Source organism: Polyergus mexicanus, unplaced genomic scaffold (assembly GCF_030449975.1).
Source record: "Polyergus mexicanus isolate NDT 795.1 unplaced genomic scaffold, iyPolMexi1.0 SCAF_10, whole genome shotgun sequence".
In the NCBI taxonomy this organism is placed as follows: domain Eukaryota; kingdom Metazoa; phylum Arthropoda; class Insecta; order Hymenoptera; family Formicidae; genus Polyergus; species Polyergus mexicanus.
In genome coordinates this window covers 9,541,838-9,557,532 of record NW_027223330.1, presented here as the reverse complement: position 1 = coordinate 9,557,532, position 15,695 = coordinate 9,541,838, and the positions used below count along the sequence as shown (strand labels likewise).

Here is a 15,695-nt window from a genome sequence, read left to right as displayed (position 1 = left end):
ATATACATGTATACTAATTATTTATTCTTGTAATAAATTTTTAACGTGTTGTACATAAGTTTTGATGTCTCAACCCATTCACCTTTCTCTCGTATTCGTCGACGGCATATAACGTATTCTGCGCGGCTCACCGTCAAATCATAAACAGCGACTTGATTAATTTCCAATCAGCGGGTTTATCGTTTCGCAAATTCGATTATGCGTGCTCGACATTTATGGAAGCAATTTCGGGCGCGGCCCTATGCGACTCGTCATCGTCGTTGGCAACGACATATACGGCCCGACGACTTCTTGCTGGGAAGAAAAAGCGGCGACGTGCGCCGGTTCGCGTTTCGCAATTCGTCGCGGGCCGCGACTAAAACACGAGCCTAATCCACAAAACAAACCGATCCTCCAGAGTCCCATTCGAGAGACGATCCTTGTCGTACGCGATTTCTCCCTGTATTCGATGAAAGGCCCGATTCGTCGAAGAGTCCCGGACTCGACGACAGAAAACTATCGCAAACGACTTTATTTCAGTGACTCTTATTAAAGTTACGCTAGTCGTGATAGAGTAGTCGGCAGGCGTTTTCGATGATTGTATACACTTTTTTTTCTTCGCGCTACAAAATACATATAATAGTTAAACCTCTCGGCGGACAGAATACTTTGGCGTATAATTGTTATTAAGGTCAGCGATCATTCATATAACGCATTGCAAAATTATAATTTTATTTGAAAAATTAAAAGCACGAAAAAAAGCCGCACAGTACGTTAATAAACCAATTAAACCAACCGCACATAATGCTATACAGAAGAGTTGGCTCGACAAAAAACTATGAGCACAACACCTACCGTAAATGACTTTATTTACGCTACAAGTCCTTATTAGGGTTCCTCCATGCGTGGCAACCGCGACAGCAATTTAAATCGCATTGACCGTTCCCTTGCTTAACCATTTGTTTTTACAGACCAAAATGTGCAGTATTTAGAAAATTTTTTGTTTTTTATTATATAATAAAGATATAAAAAATGTATTATAATATATTATATATAATATATTATACGTTAATTTTTAAGAAAAAAAAAAAGTTGAGAGAAATTGCCATTTATCTCAAAACGTGAACGCTAAATAACCACACTTGTTATATTGCTTTAACGATATACATATATTTATAAAGAAATATTGTATTTTATTCCAGAATTAAAATTTTTCTCCTATTTTCAGCCACGTTTATGAATTTTATATAATTTTAATAATTTATATAAGAATTGTATTGTATATTGAATTCTTACTTTATACCCCTCATCTAGGCAATAAACAAAAAAATTTTTCTCTTAAAAGTTTAACAGAGGAGAGAAAACTTTGGGCAAAACTATAGATTAGATAAATTTATTTTTTGAAAATACAATAGTATGTTCTAACTGGTTAAAATATCAAAGTAGCTTGAACATTGAGATCGAAAGTAAGAGAGAAATTTTGACTTGAAAATATATACTGCGCGTGTATAATAATTAAAATCGTGCATTAATATAATAAATGGATTAATCTGCATATATATTACAATATATTATCAAAGTCAAGAAATATTAAAGAGAGATATGAATATAAATTTTTATGTCTATTGATGTAAATGAAATATTCAACAAATTTTTTAACAAATCTTCTTGACAGAAGATTGGAACGAATGTCAAAAACTGGTAAAAATATTCCTTCGAGTTGCACGTTCTCCGCGATATTTTCAAAATCGGTGTTCTAAAATTTTCAGCGCGCTGAGAAATTGAGGGATCCGGTTTGTGAAGGATTAAAAAAACAGATGTACACTTGAGTAATTTCAATCGCGCATTCACGCACGAACACGACAACAATTGTTAAAGTCACGTGTGTCGGCCCGAAAATGGAAACATGCTATTAAGAGTGAATCGTCAGAGCCCGCGCGTCAATTCCGAAAGAAATGGAAAATTTTATGCCCATCCTCTCTCTGCCGGCAATCTTTTTATGCCATTCCGTCGCAACCCTTTGGAAGATCAAAAGCAGGTGACGTATACGTGACGCGTACAGCGTAGAAAAAGCACGTTGCGGAGGAACGGTGGGGATAAAGTTTTCGTTAACGTGCGTGCACCAGCCACTACTACCATTCGGATTGTTACCCCTCTCTTCGAGACACTTTACCTGTCTCACTCCTTACCTCGCCACTTTTGCCGAGTCGACGTTTGGATAAAGGGACTTTCTCTGTCGGTCAAGGAAAGCAGGGATGGAAGGGAACTCGGAGTGACGCCCCCATAGACGCGAGTCCTACATCGGTGGGGATGAATGTTCCCGTCTTCCTTACACTCATCCCTCTACACGTTCTTTCATCTTTGTTATCGAGCAGAGTTTGCCTTCCCACTTTTTCCTTCCTTCTCTGCTCTCTGTTTCTTTCTATCTCTCTATTTGGTACCGCCGGCTGCTGGCAGCGCGCAAGGGATCCAGGGCGAGGGGAAAGCCGGCCGTGAAATTAAAACATGATGAGGGGTCTAGATTGAGATGCGAGGGAGAGAGACGCGGTGAAAGAGTAAAAAAGAAGGAACGGCGAGGAAGACGGAGGCAGAGCGACACGCGAAGACGGAGACGGCACTAATGCCAGGGACGCATCTGCGAGCGGGACGTAAATGAGAATCGATTTTGCGGGTGGCGATCGCTGTAGTCTTTGTGCGTGTACGTCACACCTCGACAAGTGAGAGATTCTTCACTCATTCGATTATATTTTTTCTAAAAGAGATACGCTTTACCCATCACAAAATCTAATTTCTTTACTTTAAATATTTGGAATGCATTATCATAAAAAAAAAAAAAATATTGAAAATCAATATTTTGCTTGAATTAAGGACATTATCTCTATGATATTCTCTTTTATATTTATATCATTATAAGCATCCTTTGCTCGAACCAAAGTACGATATTTGATTCTACAACACGTTTGTGGTTATATGGTAGATTCGTCATTTTATTCTAGATTGCACGAATATTGATCACCATGTCGTTATATCAAACGATCGCGCGAATGGTGTCCTTTTTACGCATCGCATGCCATGGAATAAATTGTCCAGAAATTTCTAAGATCGGTTCGCTTTGTAGGATTAGCCGAGCGCGACGGGCTACCAGCTACAAATCACCGGGTACCAGTTGCCAGTTACCACCTATCACGTTGCTATACGACCGGACAGATATATACCTATTTGTGGAATATTATTACGATTCACTATTTCCCCCGTAAAGCTACATCGACGCGAACGAATCTTTGAGGCGGTCAACCACTTCATTGTACGTTTCCCCCTCATATATTGTAGTTTGTAAACCAGGCGTGATCGCTCATCAACTATTTATAACGACCCTCTTCATCTACCGTCTCGCGCTATATTCATTCATTCGTCAAGATGTTCTCGCATCGAGTTTTGTCATAGAGAAAATAATAACGGAGACAAAGAATTTTATATTTCTGTATAATCTATAAGTATCGCGTGAAAAATTTTTAGATAGGCAAAGCGAATAATTTATAATAGTCATATTGTTTAAATATATATTTATAAATAAACGATGAAGAATTCAACTCAAAGCTCGTCAAGAGAACTATGAAAAGTAATAAACAAAGAAAAAAACAATTTTCCATTTAACTTTAAAAGAGAAGAGAAAAAAGAGAGGAGGGCATATATTCGCCATTTGAAATTGCATGGTCTAATGTCTAATAAATAACGAATAAGTCATACATCAAGATGCATCCGCGGGATATTCACAGGGGCGTAACTCGTAAGTATTGTACGCATGTTCTTTAGTAAAGAGATGAGAGAATTCGTATCGTCCAGCCGCGGGTTAAAGTATCCGAATAGCCATAAACCGACAACGTCCTTCTGCCCTTTCGTGTTCGAATTTTCTGTGAAATCCTTTTCACGCGATTGGTTACGCGGACGATCGGCATTGATGCGGGACGGATAGTTTCGGCGAGGGTGAGAAGGAGAAGGTGACGGGGAAATCGCCGAGTTCGTCTTCTACAACGGTTCTCTCTCTCTCTCTCTAAGGTACGCCCGACGGCACGAGATTTTGGTCTATAGATCACGGCGGGTTCGCTCTCCATCCTCCTTTTCAGGAAGCGGCACAATGCTGACACCGATGCGCTCTCTGTCGTTACGGGCAAAGCCGACCCGGTCGCGGCCCTGCCTCGACAAAGAATGCGAAGTCGGCCATTGTGCGGGTGATTTGGAACCTTGGGATAGAGGCCTTCCCTCTTTCTGCCGAGTTACCGAGATGTCTTCATTAGGTCCCACTTCGCCGCTTCGGGATATAGAGAACTGCGGCTCGTTACGATCCGGTGAAGAGGAGCAGAAAACGTCCGGAGGACCAGCAGCGTTGAATCGTTCGACCGTAGAATGGACGGTGTTAATACGGTGCGAGAAAAGTTTTGCGCGTGTTGTCGAGAGATTTTTCGAGATAATGAGGAGCGTGTAATTATTTAACACAGTGAAACCACGCTAAGGACTCCCCTTTTCTCTCAAAATTTCAAGGAGCATTTCGAGAGAAATGTAGTCCAAATGCGATTGAATGAACGACAGGATTTTTTTCACGGCACAAAGTGCTCTCGTGATTTAATAAGCGACGTTCCGTTTCCATTTATCGGCGGATAAATTTATTTATTATCCAGAACCCACAACGTCATTTATCAAATGTCATCGTTATCGCTTATGCACCAGTGAAGATGTTCGCGGCGAATGAAATCAATCAGTTGTGCGATTTTCTTTAAATTTTTCAAGCCGCAGCGTGTGCGGTTCCCAAAGAAAATGTATGCAATTTGCGGATATTCACGATGAACGTCCGTGCGATGAATGGCACAAAGCCGGGACATTAGCCGGATGGATCCTGTCATTTGCCGGGATTTACCTGCCTTTCGACCTTTTTCGGTACGACATTTAGCCCTTCCCCTGCCGCGAGACGTCGCAAGTCAGGACCGAAATGACAGCTTCTCTCCCAGCGGCAAAGCCGACAGATCCCGCCCCGGCACGCAATTCATCGCTTCCGTCGTGAACATTACGTTTAAATCGGTATCCTACAGAGTTCGTCAACCTTGTTCGATATTTTTGCTCGAATTGCGTCATGTTGAACGCAATAAACATAATAGCGCAAAATCAATAATACCAACGTGATATTATTCTTGCGTAGTGTACCAATTATAGGATAAATTCTAAAAAGCAAAGATGTAAATATTATATTTTGTCTTTATATAGAAATTTTTTGAAAAATATAATTGATTTCTTTTTTTAATTGTCTAATTGTAATAATTGTAATAATTTCTTTCTTTAATTGTCTTCCTTCGTCATGTATAATAGTTTTATGTTATTTTATCATATAATGTCTTTTAAATTCTTTTCCATATAGTATTATACAATATATATATATCTATTATTAATTAAAAAAATGTTTTTACAAAGAACAAATTGTGTTTTATATTATTACATTATTATATAATTGTTTTATATTAAATCTCGAGAAATATTCTGTATAATCAACGGACCCAAACGAAGCGGGGCTTTCTCACATCGTCATGTTCGGAATGTCGCAAAACAATCTCAAGGATCCGAATAATTAGCGTCAATATATTTTAACGCTTCGGCTGTAAACTCGCGCGAACATGTAGGAGAAGCTTTGTCACACACCTAATTAAATTCGTGGCGAGATGTCGTGGTCGACGATCGCCTAACCGATCGGACCGTCTTTTGGCGGCGTCACAAATTTCTGAGAAACTCACAGACGGACCTTCGGGGACGGTCGAGCGATCGAAACAGGAAATACCCGACTCTCCGTCGTGAGACCAAACACGACAAATCTATCGTGTGATCGCAAATGTCATAAATTTCACTAAGATAAAAATCGGTAGAACGCAACCGCGCGATAAATTGTCGAGTGGTCGAAAACAAATATATAGCCCATAATCTTAAGGTCTATAATAAACTGCTCGTTAATAATAAAAGAGCTCGTTTCCTATAAAGGGTTTACTTGAGTTCATAAAATAGTTTTTCTTCATTACGAAATCGACAAGATAGTAGAATATCATACACGGAAGCGAAAGAATATATGTTTAGAAAAGTGTAATTTTAACTGCCATGTAATTTTAATAACGTAAATTGCGCGCGATTTTAAATTAGAATGCTTAAAAAAAAGAAAAGCTAATCTTGCCTGCGATATTCGTTTCGAGATAAATGTCTGTAGTCAAAGATGTCAAAATCCAATTTTTCACGGTCGCCTTAATATTTAGCGCCCCTCGGATTTTGTGTATATGTTGAATTTTTTCGGTCTACCTTCCGTTTTACTTTCTATTTTATATCTCTCTCTCTCTCTCTCGGTTTGTGGAACGTGTCGCGCGAGCAAGGACTCGTGTGTAGAGCGAAGCGTATCTAGCGGGGCTGATCAGCCGGGAAATCACGAGGCTCGGAAGGCGTAACGGGACCCCGCAAGATCCATTCGTTTTCCTTGATTTTCACGCCCGAATCGTTACGACAGGTTCGAAACCGCTTCGAATTTTCCAACGGCGATAATTTCCCCGGAACGTTGACTCGTCCACCTTACAACCCGGTCCATTCGTTACAGTGGCTTCGTAGCGTTCGTTCCTTTCCGTGTCCGGGGACCACAATCGCCACACGCCCACGCCGTGTCGTGTATAAGCGGACGGCGAATGTAATTAGCGCCAGTTTGATCCCTTTGTGTTATTCACAGGTCGTCGAGAACAAGATGATTACCGGTTCTCGGCAGGGTCTTGGCACAGGCGTCGCCGGCCTGTTGAAAAATGAAAAATCGCATATCCTCCCTCGCGCGTTCTCTCTCCCAATATATTTAGCTTTCTTTGTATATTCGAGAAAACGTATTATATATTTCCCGACTCCCTACGAACGTTTCTCTCTTTCATCGTAAATTAAATATTCTCATTTCGCATATATGCTGTAACGTTGTAATTTGTCAAGTAAGAAGCATGCGCGATAACCGAGGTATTTGTGCAAGATTTAATTTAAGCATCTACGATTTTCCGACGAATACGTCGAGGAATATCCGTATAGTTCGTATGCCACGGATAATGAAACGAGTCGATGATAAAGCGTAGCGGCAAGTAGCGTGAAGATCCTTTTGCTACTACAATGTGCGGGCAATAATTACGATATCGAGTTCGCAAGCGGGAAAAGGAAGGACGAGAGAGCGTGGAGAAATCGGCGAAATGAAGGATGAGAGCACCGAGCCAATAAGGAATCAAGCGTGGACCCCCAACATCATAATTCATCTTCATCGGCTGTACCGGGTTGCCCAACTTTCCGCTGGATTAGCGGTCCGCCTCGCGCACATAATGATCGTGTCGACGACGGTAGATAGGGAACCGAGAGGCAGCAGGTAGCGGCGAAGGCGAGAAGCAAAGAAGAATCAATTTTGGTTTTTCACATCCTGATCATCGTCGTCGTCGCCATCGTCGTCGTCGTCGTCGTCGTCGTTGTCGTCGTCGTCGTCGTAGTCATCGTAGTCATCGTTGCAACCTCCGCAAGAAGCAACGGCAGATAGAGCAAACAAGGAACAAAGAGCTCGTCGGGGTGACTTGCGAAAGTCCCCTACGGCGGCTTCTTACGCTCCTGAGCGTCATGGGGCACGTTGGACGTTCGTAAAGTCCGCTATAGGGGAACCTCACCGTGGAAAAACAATGAGGCGGCCCGATCAGGCTCGGGCTCGCTCCGCGGCCTCTCTCATTCGCCATGAAGCCAACAAGAAATTGACTACGATGGCTGCTCTCGCTTTTACCGTCAATGTGCCAGCGGCGCATTCTCCTTCTTCTCGCGTTCTCCGTCTCGTCGAGAAACGAGGAATATTCTTATCTCGCAAGCTTCTCTCGCGACTAATCGTCGCGCGATGAGAAGATTCCCCGACGATTCTTCGACGTTCGGCTTTTAGGAAAATAACCGAGCAAGGCCGATTGGACGTAAAGATCGACACGATCGTACATACGCCTTCTTTTATTTTCTCTCGCAAATTTGTTGTACCCGCGAAAAGGTTTCAAATTTCATAGCACGCGAGAGAGAGAGAGATGCTTGCGGTCCAACGAAGTGTGAATCTCGCGAGACTCCCTCCGAAACTTGGTCGATGAAACTTTGACTCCTCGCTAATTCGCGAGCGATCTTATCTCGGGATCTCACTTGGGAGCAGGCTACTAACTCTCGACACCTCGGTGGTAACTTCTCGCTTTCGGTCGTTCCCTGTCCGTTTCGGACGCCCTTCACCAACGCTGTTACGCACACGCACGCGCACACCCTCTCTCTCTCTCTCTCTCATAAAAACGCAGCGAACAAGACACGGGTAAGAGGTAGAGAGAGCTTCTCTCGCGCGGACATATCTCAACTTCCACCGTGTGCAGATCGGCCGAGCAGATAGGCGGCAACGGAACTACCAACGCATTTTCCTTGCGACTAGCTTCGGCAAAGTATTCTGGAAAGCGTCTGGCGAAATATCGTAAATCGTAATTCATCCGGCTTTTCTGTGATGCCGCGCACGGAATGTGAAAATAAAGCGGGTCGATGCCCCCCTGCCGATTTTTCGGCACGACTTTTCTACTCGGCGTTGCTCTCTCATTCTTTTTTCTCGGCTGCCGGTGTCTGTATACATCCGTAGAAAAAAAGAAAGAAAGGGAACATACGTAGAGAAAACAAGAATCAGGAATGCGGGCCGAATGAACGAGAGAAGGGAGAGGAGTCCGGTATAAATGGGGCTGTAAATCTAGCCGGCGGACCTATTATAAGTTTATTACCGACTTTCCTCGACGCGCGACACTTCTTCGGATACGAGCCAAGAGTCCGACTTAAAACCCGTTACCACTCACGCGAGAGAGAGAGAGAGAAAGAGACGGAGAGGTAGGAGGTGGAAGATGATGTTATATGTATCAGGGGCCATTAGTTATCTTAGTTTACTGAAAAAAATTGTTGTGGCTCTCGAGCTGCTTGGCCAGTATCCGTCGCGGACGATAAAGAATCCGATAGTTATACATGTCATATTTTTCTTTTAATCGATATAAAGTAATAAAGAAATTGATTTTAGAGGCTGGAATGAAGGAGCGATATATTTGAATTATACAATATATGTAATAATTCTCTTGTATTATTCTATTACGATTAAACAAATGTTGAATGAATGGCAATATCTGAAGGAACGTATTGCCAAAAATTGTAGAGCCCAACTGCCGTCATGTTGATCAAAAGTAGCTCGATCCGCGACCGTTCGATTTTGTAAATCACGATGCAGTAATTATTCGCGGCGTTGATTCAAAGCAGATTCTCCGCTCGCGCGGCTACTTCGATTCACGGCGCGTTGAGTTTTTCGAACATGCTGGATATTCGGGCCCCACCGAGCGTTTCCCCGTGACGGAGGTGGAGCGAGGGGCCCCGAGGGTTTAATAACACCGTGAGTCCCGGCATAACCGACCGAGACCGACCGAGCCCCTCCCCCTCTCCCCCCCCCAACCTCTTTTGGCATATATATAGCAATTAGGTCGGGGAACGTCTCTATCCCGAGCCGCGGCGGCCTTCCCAGCCATGATTAGAGGACATACGCACGCGGTGGGGGCCCGGTTGAGGGGCCCTACGCCATCCAACCACGAGATTAAGGTCTCTTCCACACTACCCTCTCCCCCTCCCGCCCTCAACCTTTTCTTTCCTTCCTGCGAAGAGCACAGCCCGCAGCGGCACAGAACGCATCGGGTAGAATTTCGACGCGCGACAACCTCGTAATACCCGATATTTATGCGACGCCGGTGATCAACCAAGGACAAGTCGCGCTTGCGAGAGAAGTGGATAATTGCGTAATCCGTCGTTTCTTTTTCCCTGACGCGGAGGAGGACCGAATTTTTTTAAAGCTTCGGATTTACGTAAAAAAAAATGAAAAACACAAGTAAAAATCAATGCGACGTATATTAATAATTAATATAATTCATAATAATTTTAGAATCGTACGAAGAAAATGTCGAAATTAGCTATGTCGCGAGCAGGAGCGAATTAACATAAGAAAAAGACATTATATCCGATGAAGGTGAAATAAGAACGGGATTAGCCTTGTGGTTAGAGATCCACAGAAAGACATAAATAGGACCTCGATGATGCCAGAACCTGGTATCTTCACAAAGATGCCGAGACAAGCGACCGTAGAAAGGATACATAAATAAAAGACAGGTGGATTTCTCAATCCCTAAGAAGGATAATCCGTATCGCCTAGGATGAATCCAGTAATTTTTCCTGTATCGATTTGACGTTTTCCATTTTAAATCATAATTAAAGACACTTTCGATTTCCGTCCATCTCTCGATACCTATCTCCCCCATTATTTTCCGAGAATCTCGATACGAGAAAAAAGATAAATATAAAATCAAAATTTATAAAATAATGAAAGGTCTAAAGTAATTATCGTAGATAGTATCGACGATCGATTAACTCCCGTGTTGGCTAAATGTCAGAGTGGAAGCGCGCACGAGAGAGTTTTATCAAAGATGTCGGCAGCCTTGTCGAGAGGAGTAAGCGCGGCTCTCTCGGGCTTCGTCTTCGGGAGGTCTTCGCGTGGGGCGAGGCCACCATGTTTCTCCCAGACTCCGGCTCTCCTCGCTTCTCCGTTCCTCTAACGATAGCCCGATCGCGTCGTCCCGCTCTCGAGCACAGCGTGCGAGCATCGGCCACCTTGGGGCGCCCCCGGGTAGCGAATGGACCAACCTGCCTGCCTCGCGCCACCTCAGTTCTGATCTTCCCCGTCTCTCCCTTCTTTTCACATCCTCCCTTTTCTCTTTCTTCATCTTACACCCGAAAATTATTCAATTTTCCTTCGATAATCAAATTAAGCGGCGCTCGTTCATTTCGCAGAAACAATTTTCTTTCGATAACTTTACGGAATATTGAAACTTTACATAAAAAAGCGAAAGAGATGCTGCGTTATATAAAAATTGTCTAAAACTCGATAAAATTTATCGTTCGATATCGCGGAATCGTTCGGTAGCGTATGCGGGGCATCACGTTCCTCCGCGCACGTTACTTGGCTTCGACAATCGTTGGATTTAACCCGCGTCCGACACAGTGATCGAAACAGCAGGAGAACGCTCCTGTCGTTTTCCCACGCCCAAGTGTCGGCGAGAGGCCCTGTAATAATAAAGAGGCGCCGCCGTTGCGACCACCGCGTGTACACATCGACGGCTCGTTTCTCGAGGACCTTTTCGGCAGGGAAAGGGGGGAGAGAAGGGAGGCCCACCGCCCCGCGCGTCGCGACGTCGCTCTCTGCCACCATCGTTGTATCGAGAGTCTCCGACTCACGAAATCCCAAGAAACGAGGAACAAATTATCTCGTCAGACGGCGCGGACGCACACCGGTTCGAAGCGACGAGAGGATCGGGGTCTCGTTGGCTCGGGGCGTTGAGGGAACGAGGAGGGCCCGCGCGCGCCCCCTCCGATACGAATATCGACTATCTCGCTTCCTCTCCGTATTTCGTTCCGCGCGTTCCCTACGAAACGTTCGCTCTCCGTCCCTTTCTATCCGCCGCATAATCGTCCCTCGATAACTAACTGACCCAACGCCTAGCGCCCCGCGTGTCGGCACAGGCGGCTTCTTTCTTACCTGATGAACGCGTACGAGCGCGCACACGCACATACTGTTGGTGAGGCCAGCCGTCACGCCAACGACGTGCGGAAGAGGATGATGAGGTACGAGGGGGATGAAGGGTGGGTGCCGGTTAATGAGCTAGAACCACGGGGGGCTCGGAAACGGGCCTGCGAGGCTTCATCGGCTTTCTGGGAAGTCACGAATCGCAGCCTCCTCTCTCTGGCCGCTCGTGTTACGTTTCCCGCGTAAAGGCCCTCGCCTTCTGTCGTTAAGTCGAGCCGAAGGCACGCGTGATCTATGGAATAGATTCCATAGCATACCGGCATTTTTTTTTTTTCTTCTTCTTTACGACTTTGGCGAATAATCTTATCCGTGAATGACGGCGATATTTGGCAATTCTTATAATCTAATTTTATCGCGTGATAGCTTCATCGCGCTATCCTCCGATAAATAATAATTACAACAGGATTCTTAAATTTTGCACATTATACGAGTAAACTTGGACAAAATTAAAATTGCGACATCGAAATCAAAAACGATGAGATTGTTCAAAGACGGAAATCGTGTATTTTCGTCGAAAGACGAAACATACTCGTCAAATTTTACTTCGGTATTTAAAATACCGGAACGGCAGAGTGTCGAAAGATCGCACAATATCGATCTTGGAGAAAAATCTTTACAAAGTTACGGTGCATTTGTAGTTGGGATTTAGTGAAACGAAACGAGATAGGCTGCGCGCGAGAGAAGGGAAGACACGTTGACACGAAAGAAAGAATGAGAGAAAAGATCTGTGTGGCAAGAGTGGGATACACCTGACCAACAGGTACTCGGTGAGGTCCCCCGTAAGCAATCCCATCATTGGCTCGGCCCACTCTCCCACTACCACGCCAAGACTAAAGGGTTTCGGAGTCTTCCCTTTCTACAATACAATCAGCATCCGATATCTTACCGCTAGAATGCAAGCGACTTGAGATGTAAATAACGAGACTTTTCAGCCATTACTTTAATCGGTTTTATTCAATTTTACGGCAGCATTTACTATGACCCGAAAATTTTCCCTACTAGAACGTTGAAACACCGATTTTTTTTTTATCTTGCTCGTATATAAGATCTACATTTAATAATATTAATTAATAATTAATAATTTGAAAAGAAAAAAAATGAAATCCATATATTTTTAATATATTATCTCAAATGGAAAAAAAAAAATGTTAATAAAAACATTAAAAACGATAAAAATATTCTCACAGTCGGATAAAAACATTTGAAAAGAAATATTTCGTGACAAAGTTTGTAAACATTTCTTTTGAGCAAGGAAACCGATTCTTATTCCAATTCCGACTAGTAATAGTAATAGCATCTCGATAACGCTGTCGACACAGTCGAGAGGCGTGGAAAATGATGAAAACCAAGACGAAGGAGCTGGAAGCTCTCGCGCAAAAGAAAACCCTTAGCAGGAAGAAACGGCGGAGAGCTGATCCTCTTATATACGACAGTCGTAACGAGCGCGGCGTTGTTGCCTTGTCGCCGGCTCGACTGTACTCGCATATATAGTGCATATAACACGCGTCCCTTTTTGTTTATACTGGATGACACGACTACCATGAAGCGAGGTAACTACTTTTTGCCGCCTCCTCTCAGGAGCAGTCCTGTAAGACGGATCGATTGGACGTAGTCGCACTCGCATATCGGCACTCTGTCGATTTTAACGACCGCACGGTCCATTCACGCTCCAATCGGACGGTACAAAGCGCTCCTGGCTTGACAATTCTATTTCTTGCCCGTTCTCTCTACGCCGCATCTAAATAGCAGGCTACGGCGATTCAAAAAGTCGACAAAACATATCGATCGGACACGGCCGGAGAGGAGACAGGAAGCGACGCTTGTCGCGCGATATTACAAAGTATACGTTCGTGGCGAATAAACGTTTCAACGGTTCGATAGCGCGATCATCTCTTTCAAATTTCATACCTTCGTATAAATTTATACACTTTCTTTTTCGACTAATATTATATACGACGAATAAATGGACATAAATCAGGATATGGCAAACATTCATTTTCTTTCAAATCTCTGGTAAATCAAATATCTGGAAAAATTTTTCGCAAAAATATTTAGACGTCTATTAGCGTAAACAAATATCATTCTAAAAATTCATGAAGCATACAAAAAAAAAAAAAAATATCGATATATTTAAAAACGATGAAACATCGACATTAGTCACCGGGAACAGGATAATTAGGGCGGCGCTGATTCGCGAGAACAAGCAAGATCGAGCCGATACCTAAAAGTATGCCGTAGATTGGCTGGTGGCCGGTCATCTGACGATAATTAGATCCCGCGGAACGTCAATCTCGGCCTCCTCGACGCTCCGCCGAGGAAGCGACCGGCAAAATCAACAAAATAATGAGTAGTCCACGGGTGTTTGTCGGCAAACGCGAACGTAACGCGGTTGATGAGGAGGCTCCTCGGCAGAGAATTGCATGGACGTATGCGGGGGGTGGGGGGGGGGAGCAAACGGCTAGCAGGTTGAAGAGGACAACCGCAACGAGTCGACGGTTAGTTAATGACTCTCTATGCACTTTATTCCTTTCTCACCGGTGATTATCGGGGGCACACGTCATCTCATCGTTCTCAAGGTCAATATACGCTTAACGTTACGATGATTATTATTTCCGACATGATAACATATCGATTATTTCGTCTTTTGTGTAAAGCGATGGATCTGATTGCGTGTTTGAAGAACTATTTGATGGATATAATACGTCTGGTATATCATGTCGGGCATTGAACGTTTAACTAATTCATGCTGTTAGAGTAGCATCATTAAATCCGAGAGAAGCGTGAGAAAAGAGATGTGACTCGTTGAAATTTCTTGCATTATTGTCTAAAAAAAAATTTGTATATCGTCGTAAGTACAAACAGAAGAAGAAAGAAAAGGAGATAATAGTAAAAGAATTTTATCAAAATATAAGCTCATTGATATCTCGGACAAAATAAGTGGCTATACAAGAGCTGATATACGAGGCGCACACCCTCGCGTAAGATCTTCAGTTGTCTCACACATGCTGCGCGAGAATATGAAACCAGAGGGCCGAAAACGCGAAGAAAGGCATGTATGCTGACAGTAGGCGGATAAAATCCATTCTGGTCGCCGGGTGACCAGATTTCTCTTTGGTTAGTTCGGGACTTTGAAAAATTTGCGACCCTTCTAAGACGAGGCTCGCTAAGAGAAAAGGCAAACACTCGATACCAGGCATATGGTAAAAATTCAAACGAGGCTACCGGAAGCTAAACACCCTGAAAAGTTGCGCCAAACATGTGTGTTTTGTTCGCCGATTGCCGATAGACTTTTCATCGATAAACTCTTTATGGGAAATCCAATTTTAAAATATATAAGATACGGTATTTTAAAAAATATAAGATATGGTACAGTAAAAAAAAAAATAAATAAAAAATATAGAATAATTCTTCTTCAAGAAAACTGATTCTTCGGTAAAATTGTTTAAATATATATATACCATATATAATATTATAATCATAAATATATATGTCAGACATATAATATAACATCGTAAATAATCTCGAAATGAAAGATAAGCTCAATATCGATTTCACAAATTTTGAAAATTTTTTCCATACTCGTTTATTGGAGAAAGAGAAAGATTCGTCTTTTTCCGACACACCCCACCCACGCGCTTTCCTTCGCGGGAACGAGACGAAAAGATCCGAAAGGGCCGATGGTGGGAGCGAGGGACGGCTGGTGCTAGTTGAGTTGTCGAGCTGACACGCGTTCTCTCTCCTCGTTTTACCGATCGCCGCACCGATTATCTCTCTTCAGCCTTCGTTCCCGATCCCGCGTACACGCTTCCCACTCTCCTTACCATCCTTCCCCACTATTCCCAGATTGAGATCCGCCTCTCTTTCTCTCCCGCATCATCTCTCAACGTTTTTCTCGTAGCTCTTTTTCGCTTCCTCTCTCGCTCTCTACTCCCTTCTCCGCGATACGCCAGAAGCATCCGTTCATCCTCCTCGTTCTCGAGTCGAATTTTCCTCTCCGCGTTTCTTCGCGACCTCTCTGTCGCACGCC

The 15,695-nt window shown here is 43.4% G+C and overlaps 1 protein-coding gene across 1 annotated transcript in view; it reads right to left on the bottom strand.

Annotated features, from left to right (window-relative positions):
- The window catches only part of Dctn4-p62 (dynactin subunit 4), a 93,317-nt gene that overhangs the window by 65,942 nt on the left and 11,680 nt on the right, over positions 1–15,695 (bottom strand). The gene's annotated exons all lie outside the window — the stretch shown is intronic.